The sequence below is a fragment of the Larimichthys crocea genome, chromosome XI (genome assembly GCF_000972845.2).
Source record: "Larimichthys crocea isolate SSNF chromosome XI, L_crocea_2.0, whole genome shotgun sequence".
In the NCBI taxonomy this organism is placed as follows: domain Eukaryota; kingdom Metazoa; phylum Chordata; class Actinopteri; family Sciaenidae; genus Larimichthys; species Larimichthys crocea.
The window spans coordinates 7,810,124-7,819,243 of NC_040021.1; the positions used below are offsets into that span (position 1 = coordinate 7,810,124).

The window sequence follows — 9,120 nt, forward strand, 5'->3', positions numbered from 1 at the left end:
ACTCTTCTCAGCAAGGAGTGATGCCGTGCAAGCAAAAGTCGTTTAAACATCATGTAATGAAGTGGATGGAGCATGCGTCTGCACCTGTCGCTCCAAATATACTTTACTCATGTGCACACTTATCCTAAAAGTGTGACGGTTTCCGTAATTGAAGTCCCTGTGGTCAACACCAGCTTCCACAATTATATCACATTTCTGTAAAAACTAAAAACTGATTTTTCCACCATGTCCGGGACTCTGTCAGGACCGTGCTACGTCACCGACGAGGAGGTATAAAAACCTCCCGTCTGATGCAGCCTTCACATAAGAGAGAAGAAGCAGAGTCTGTGGGCACCCTCCTCCTCCATCTGGCCAAATTACTGCAAAAAAATAAATAAATAAAAATAAAAAATGTCTAAAATGACGATCGTTCATCTGGGAGTTCTTGTGTTCGCCATATGTTTATCAACACAGGTAAGCTGATTCATTATTTTAAAGACAATATTCATAACTGTTAAATTGATTTTATTGATTAGGTAGTGGTTGGAATTCAGCGTGGAGCGGAGAGAGGATTACATTTATTTAAATCACCTGTGTGGTGATGGGTTGTTTGACTTTAATGATGTTTCCAGTCGGGGGGTTTACACGAGTATAATGTGGTGGTCTGGATTACAGCAGGCTAGACTGGAAGCTCTCTAGGGAAATTAACATGATCCCAAATTATAGTCCGTCGATTTAGAAATTGGCATGTGTCTTTAATTAAACTTCATCCCCAGTCATAATATGTGTTTTTTCACATCTATGTATACCTCTTGAGTAGTTTACACTACAAGCAGAATTAATGATTCAGGTACAGTGTATTGTGTACCTGTGCAAAGGTGGGGGAGAGAATCTAAAGTTTCTTTTCGGTGCACTTTGCCAAACGAAACCTGACACGCAGGCGCAACTTTGTCTTTTTTTGTTTTGCTGACCAACCAGTCATCCTATGTTTGTTAGAAAGTATACATCAGTGGCTGGATGTGTGGTCAGAAATAACAGCGTGGTAATCATAATTTGAATAGTTTTCCAGTGTTTTTGTGCAATCTAGTATTAGTTTTTATCCAGCTGACTAACTTATATTTAAATGATCTGCTAGTTATCATTTATTTCCTTTATCACTGACAAAAAAACAAGCAGAAGCTTTGTTACAGACTAATTTACCAACCCTCTTCATCCCTCCACCCTCCTCCTCTTCTTTATCCTCCAAAAGGTGGTCTCCCAGAAGACCACAGCCCCCTCAGGGGGAGAAAACGCAACCTCCAACGCCACCACCATGGCCACAGACACCTACAGCAGTCCGGCCAACACCACCACCTCTACCGGAGCAGGCGTCTCGCTGCATGCAGGCACCCTCTCCTTTCTGATTCCCGTCATCATGGCAGTCTCTTTCCTGCAGCATTACTGTTGAAGCCCGGACCCCCCCCCCACCTTTTCTCTGCCTCAACACTCCTCACTCCTCACCTCCCATCCAATTATCCCCACCCAGTCCAGCCTCCTCTACCCTTCACTGCACAGACCACAAGACTAACATGGATGGACTCCGCAACCTTCTTTGTCCTCCTAGTAATGATAAAAATATGTAATCCAAGACATTTCTTTCAATAAAGGGGGTTCTAACCTTCCGCTGGAGATCATCAACAAGACCCCCCAGCCCCTTGCATGGAATCAAAAGGAATGGTGGTGCGTCCAGCTTCCCTTTTGGCTTGCGTTTCCATGGTCACGTCATCACATTTTGGAGACGTTCAGGGCTGCGGTTGTCATGTCACATGTCTTGATTGAAATGCGGACCACTTGAGTGTACAGAGGTTCTTTTTGTGGCTTCAGATCCACCTGGCAATCAATATCAAATGATTTTTGTCTGTTAAGTGAATTTTGGCTCATAAAGTAGGAGATTTAAACACACACACACACACACTCACACACAAACAAGATGACATTTTTAGTTGGGTTTTTTTAAAATTATTTGGCCATTCAGTTGTTTTATTAGAAATGTAAAAAAAAAAAAAAGAAGATGTATGTAGCAAATAAGTTGCCGCAGGACTTGTGTCAGTTTTGCCTTGTGATTTTTAAAGAGTTGTGGTCTTTTACTAAGAGGGTTTGATTGACACCTTTCCCCCCTTCATCCATGGGTAACACCTTGGAAGTGACTGTATGTACAACCATATGGGAAGGGTTGATGTTAGATTTATATTTCCCCCTTACAGTTTATATTTTGTATAAATGGAAATGTACTGTTTATTAGTTTGGGTATAAGATACTGAAAGAAATGACAATGTACAATAAATTCTGAAAAGTGACAACTGTAATGGTTTCTTTAATTCCGGTTCTGTCTAACTTTTGGTTAATATGTTTATGTTTCCTGTGGTACCAGTGCTTAAACCAATATTTAACTAAAGCTTTTTAATCTTTCCTAATCTTGTTTCGCTGTCCTCCAAATTTGCATAGATCTCTTTGCATAAAATCTTCTCCTGAGCTGAATTGAAAGGGTGTGCTGATGTTGTATTCATCATTAGCGAGCAGCCAGGCGGTCTAGACAGGCAGCTGCTGAGCTACAGGCCAGAGATTCAGAGATTCAGCATTCCCCTGTGCCCCCAACTGATCTCCTCTGGATTAGTACCAGAGCAGCAATGACTGGATATGAAACAGTACCAGCCTCTGTGGTATTCTAGTGATGTACAAAGTCTAAACAAGCCCGTGTACAACATGTAGATCATTAGGATTCTTTGACTCAAGGAGGATAGAAGCCCTGTAAAAGCTACGCACGTGCAGAAACCTGTTTGAATATCAGTATTTACATCTTTCAATTACTGGAAGAATAAATATGATTGTAAGAGTCCCTGAGGGAACACATCGTCAGATTCAAGCAGTTCAAACAAGGTTGGCCTTTGGCTGCTACTCCATACTCTCTAGTGTTGTCTTTGTCCAAGAGTTTAATTCTTCAACAGCTGCAGAGAATAGAAAAAAAATCTGAATAAACACCCAGCAATATTAATTTAATTTGGATCGGAGCTCAAATGAAGTTATCTATTAGAGATATACATGATGGGAGATGAGTTTACCTTAAAACTGAATATGCACCATTAGAAAACAGTTTCATGTAGCCAGTATTAAAGTTCAATATGTAATAAAAACACTGATTTTTAAATGGAGAATGACACAGAAGAATGAATTTTGAACCAAATCTTTTCCAATTTATACCTTCACGGTGCATTTCTCTGCTTTTTTTGTGGTCAAACATTACTTTGTGCTTATTTTAAAAATGTTAAAACTGATCCACACCAACTAAACACATCAGAAATAATATACTGCATGTGTGTTTTGGGTGAACAGTGTGATGGCATAGTGAGTAGGAGTGCGCCTCGGAAATGGCTCAGCACCAGTAAAGCCAGCCTCATGACACATTTGCCCATCCTATTGTTCCTCAATCCTCTCTGCACTATTAACCTCTCCCTACAACACGCCATCCCCCCTCCACCACCCCTCCCTTTTAGCATCCATTTATTGTCCTCCCCCTGTTTGGTCTGAGGTGACTGCATTGGCGTGGGTGTGCAAAAATGACTAAGGGTTTTCTTTACCTGGTGATTTCAGAGTGATATTCCAATGGGTATATTTCACTTTCTATGAGATAACCATTCACAGAATAGATGGTTTAGTTTTCCCATTGTGCCTCAGGTTATGATGACATTTACTCCAGGTATATAGAGCACAAAATCTAAAAGCAGCTCGTCTTTTCTGCATCACTGCCAACCCAATGTATCTGGAGCATCAGCCAGTCCTGAGAGAGGTCTGGAAATCCTTTTTGATAGTATTATTCCATACATGAAAATCACCTAACTCACTGGATGAATGCAGATGTAACATCTAGGGGGTTAAGAATGTAGGTGGCTGGGGCAGTTGGTAGCGTAGTGGGTTAAGCGCCCGCCCTGTGTGTGGAGGCTATAGTCCTCGCTGCAGCTGGCCCCAGTTCAAATCCTGCATCGGACAGCCATTTAGGTGGCTGCATGTGTACATCAGTATAGTCTAAAAAAAGTTGGAAAGGCTTCTTTGTGTACTGAACATACCGGACCTTCTCCTCCACAGCACATTTTCTTAAATGAATTTACATTTAAGTGAATGTGTGAATGAGTAAATACAGTGTGTTTGCTCTTGTCCTGAACTGTCATTTACAATAGTAACCTCTGAGTGCTCTAGGCATGTCCTGTCTAATCTATAGGAGCTAGGAAATAACTATCTGTAACAAGGGTAAGCAAGTAGATAAATGTGTAATCAGCATACAATGAAACGAAGTGACGATCATTTATTGCCAACACATTTGCACAACTGCTGATGAAGTACAGTCAGCATTTGCATGTGAGCACTGCCACTGCCGTTTCACTAAACTGAGACTTGAACTAATAGAGGTTCAGCTAACGATATTGTTTACTGAATCCTTGATACAAAATTATTTACAACCTTGCTTTAATATTACAGAAAGTTTGTATTCGTCCATTACTTTCACATTTTCTTGGACACTTGAAGTGATTCTGGAGAAATTATACACAGCAAGTTAATGTGACTAGTGTGTTGTCGTGGGTTGGCAAACTATTTCTAAAGTTGCTGCTGCACAACTAACATCCAGGAAGGACTATGGGTTTCCCATAACTCACCTGAGACAATAGTTAACATCAGAACAACAACAACATATATCCAATAGCAAACAAGAAAGTAAGCTGAATGCCTATGGGCAAGTATTATAACATTACCTGGCACACAAATCCTGGCTGGAATGGCAGGAATAACAAGTTAGTGTTGTCTGTGCCACTTTGTTTGTTCCCGTTTACAGAGCCAGGGCTGTGCACAGCCACCGGATTTGCTTTTAGTGCAAAGCTAGCAGACCTTGAGGAAAATATTCACTGAATTTGAAAAAAGGTGTATTAAATTAAATTTGCATTGCCGTTCCTTTAACGGTGAGGTTGCGTCAACATTTCTGATGTTGATATACAAAATTAAAATGACAAAATGTTTAACATTATTTACAATCTAGCAAAGACAGCACTGTCTTAAGTCTATTTAATTGTATGGACAATTTTATTAAACAGATTTCTTTTTTTAGCCATTACCAAGAGAACAGTTTAAATGAGAAGGCTTTTGATTGTCAGCAACATTTGTCCTGAAAAGACTTCCTGGCTGCTGGCAGAGCCAATCTCCTCTCGACCAGTTGAGCCCACCAAAGAAGATGTTTTCATTCTTTTATTCATCACCACTCTCCTCCAAAACCCTGCGAGGGTAGCATTATGACTCATGAGTGAAATGGTAGCATAATGTGCAATAGCAATATTGATTCATAAAAAATGTGACTCAATTAACTCCACCATCCTGTTTTCCCTTCTCATCAGGTCTCAAGTGTGTCTTGTGGGTTTCAGGTTTTTCTTCCATCGCTGCTCTTTTCCACTCTGCAATCGATTCTCAGCCAAACTGAGAAGCAAAACCTCTCTTATAAGACTTCCACAAAATTCTCGGTTGATAAGCTTTGACCACAGATTGAAACGTTCAGATAAAGCATTTTCCATCAAAGAGCTTCTGCTGTTGAGAAAGTTCTGTATACAGCGCTTGTCTTTGTCTGTTCCTCCATTGTGTCTAGCACCCTCTGATCCTTCTGTATAAGCCAGAGCTGCTGCTTCCAGTAACACCAGAGCATCACTTCCCGTGTGCCAGATTTCCTGGAAAGACTCATTAGACGCAACAATAGCAATCTTCTAAGCTTTCACAACTGTAGTTACGGGTTACGTCATTATTTTCCATCAAGTAAAAAAGTCAAATAATAAGTCATAAATTGGAACAAATCTTACAAAACAAAAAGTGGAATATTATTAATAATTTTAATGTCACACTCTGACTCTGACTAAAGGAAAGCAGGGTAAGGAACAGAGGCCCTTTGAGTATTTCTCCTCTACTACATGTTGACTGACATTGGACCTCAACATCCATACTACCACCATAACCCTGAACAACATGTAGTCACCTCTTTTTGGGGCGTGTGAGGTATGACAGTCAACAGACCTTTAATCATTGATTGGCTTAATGAAATATTCAGATGGCCGCCTGTGTTGTAGGGACAATGCCATGCACATATAATGCTCTACGCTCAGCCCACATGGACACCATTGTATTGAGGGCCTTTCATACATTTCTTTGTGTAAAAGTGTTAGGATCACTCATTATTCATACATAATGTTGTGAAACGAGATGTGTTTGGGGGTGCATATTCATCGTAGCTGCGTAAACAGTGTATATTTTTTGTGTGTTTGCTTGGTAATAATGTAACCATGCGGTAGTCATGTTACTGTCATTAAGGGCTAAGGCCCTGTGACTTGTGTCGAATTTCAGGGCTGTAGTAAGACACTACGGGGTCGCTTAGTGACAATAAAGTAGCTTTTTAGATAATGAATCTGTTAATTTCACAGACATATAACAGATGTGGTCTAAAATCAATGTGGCGTAACTCCAAATATATTTCAGATTTAGCTTTTCTATGGCAGATTAGCTTCTGCTCCATCCAGGAGTTTGTTATGAGCTCATGAATAATTCATTTCACACCTCAGACAAATAGGAGGCTCAGTGTCACACCTGTCCAAAACTGTGCTTGTTGCCTAGTGCCCCAAACCCCCTCTGCACTGGCTGGTTCATACAAGGGAGATGTCTGAAGTAAAAAAAAAAAAAGGTTTCGGTCTCTGACTTCTCAAATAGTCAAATCAGCCACCGAAGCTAACAGCAGCTGCTTGTACACTGTTCTGTATTCTGTGCCAAACCTTTCATTTGCTCGGTAGAGAGAAAAAAAACAACAGGTAGCAGCTGCAATAAGCTGATTCAAAACAACCTATTGTTGGGATCTTATTAAGTGAAAAAAAATCCTGCTGTGTAAATAAGATCTGGTATCTGTACTGAAACCAGCACTCTAATTCAGTAATGGGATTATGTAACAGTATCACTTTGTCACCATTTACAGAGCATTTACACATTTGAACTTAAGGTTTCCTTAATAGTTAATTAAAATGTACTAATGCTTAATAGATTATTTATTTATTAAGTTTGGGTTGCCAGATCGTAAGAAAACACCCCTGAAAGGTGTTTATCCATTCCATTTGGTAATAATACTATTATAAATATTAGCAAACCACTTGTGCTTTGACCACTCCCTTGAAAAAACAGAAACCCTGCAGTTATACATGTTAATATTCTTTTGATAGATAGAATTTCATCCAAATTATTTGCAGGTTTTTCCAGATGGTAAGTGGTTCTTAGTGCTTAGCCTTGAAAGATCAGCATCCAGCAAACCCCAAAATTTGTTATTATTAATGGTTTATAACAGCTCTATAGATCATTATTAATTAGTTCTAACTTTTTACATACCCTTTTTTTAAAAAAAGGTACAAATTGTACAAGCTCAAAACCTAAACACAGTAAGAACCGAAGGCGGTGTTAGTGCTAATAGTTTGTTTTTAAAAACCCAAAGTCATTCAAATCAGGCACGTCTTTCTGCTAAAGAACCAAATGTGCTGCCACTCAACAAACCAGTCACAAGAAAAATGAAGCATCTTCTGAGTTTAGATGTTTACACCAATTTACATGTTTTGCAAAGCTTCTCTGTCAAATTTGCATTTGTTTCCATTTCATAAATTTAAATTCAACAATAATTGTTAAAGTAAATCTTTTCAAAGGTAGATGGTAATTTTAATGGTGTTTTCCTCACAACTATATACATTTATGTAAAGCACGCTTTAAGTAAATACATATTAGAGATGATGAAGGAAAACAAAGCTGCATATTTAAAATGTATTGCTTAATAATTGTGGGCTCTAACACAGTTATTAATGATGTTTAGTGAAAGATAGAACAATTGAACTTAATATTGAAGTATTAATGTATAAACATTACTCTGATCTAGAAAGCTTTTAATCTAGGTTCTCTTTGGCTGTAGCGGTAATCTACTTTGCGTTCCTTGCTCATTTTATCACTCTTCTGTCCTGTTCATGCAAATCATCTGTTCCTGTCAGCATGTGACTTTCCCTGGAACAAGCTGTTGCCTCTTGTCTGTGAGGACATTTTTCACAGACACTTTACAGCCGGCAAATGATATTTACAGCCAGTGAGATTATCATTTTAATTTCTTGTCCTGGTTTAAACAAGTACCAGTACGTTTCTTGGAGTAATCCTTTTAATATAAGACTTTATTTGGCAAAACAAACATCAGTTGATGGAAAAACTAGCTCAAAAAAGTTATAGAAGTGTTACTTGACATACGCCCTGTTTTTGTGTTATTGATTAAAGGGTGGTTGTTATTTATCGGGTTAGTTCTGACTACGCTGTGTCTTGTGTACACGACATAGATATGTCAAAAACTAAACAGAACATCACTGACTACAATCGATTTTGATATGTAAAATAAAATCAATCGTAAATGAGTCATTAAAAGAGCCACAGGAACTTTTCAGTAACATTATGTCCTTAATGACATGTAATAGAGGAAGGAAAATAGAAAGGAAGACAAAAGGCTATACATCAGCTGAAAGGTCCTTCCTGCCAGATGGCCAACTGCACTTTTTTTTTTTTTCTGCCCTGCCCCTGTTATGAAGCATGTTGCTTTTTCGACACAATGAGGCTCCCCTTTGCTGCATCAACAGACAGATAAAGCGGATCGATTAGCATAGATGGAGGCAGACCTCTATTAAGCTGTTTGAGTTCTCTCATTTTCACTAATCACATGTAGCTCGTCAATTAGGTGCACAAATGGATCCTCTGTTCCTGTCTGCAGTTTCAGTGATTCATGTCCAGAGACTGCGGGTCGCCATGGAAACCAAACAATAGAAAGATGTTTGACACTGATCCTGGAAAACAGAAAATGTGCCCTGTCTAAGTTGGAGCCAGATGAAAAAGTATTTTGCGGGGCCGATTTCTCTTTTCCTGGACACAATCACAATGGCCTCTGTGATCAAACAGGTGGATTTTTAATAGAGTGTATAACATAGCAAAAATTAATATTTACTCCGCTGTCATGCAAAGTCTCATCAGCTTTTGAGCCTTGTGCGACCTGTTTAACCATGACAGGAGTGAGAGCCCACAGAG

At 39.2% G+C, this 9,120-nt stretch overlaps 1 long non-coding RNA gene across 1 annotated transcript; it reads left to right on the forward strand.

The window, feature by feature from the left end:
- Positions 1-297: 297 nt before the first annotated feature.
- On the forward strand, positions 298-2,315 carry LOC113746815 (uncharacterized). Its single transcript, XR_003463132.1, has 2 exons — positions 298-453; positions 1,229-2,315. It is a non-coding gene; the product is annotated as an uncharacterized LOC113746815 (long non-coding RNA).
- Positions 2,316-9,120: the final 6,805 nt, after the last annotated feature.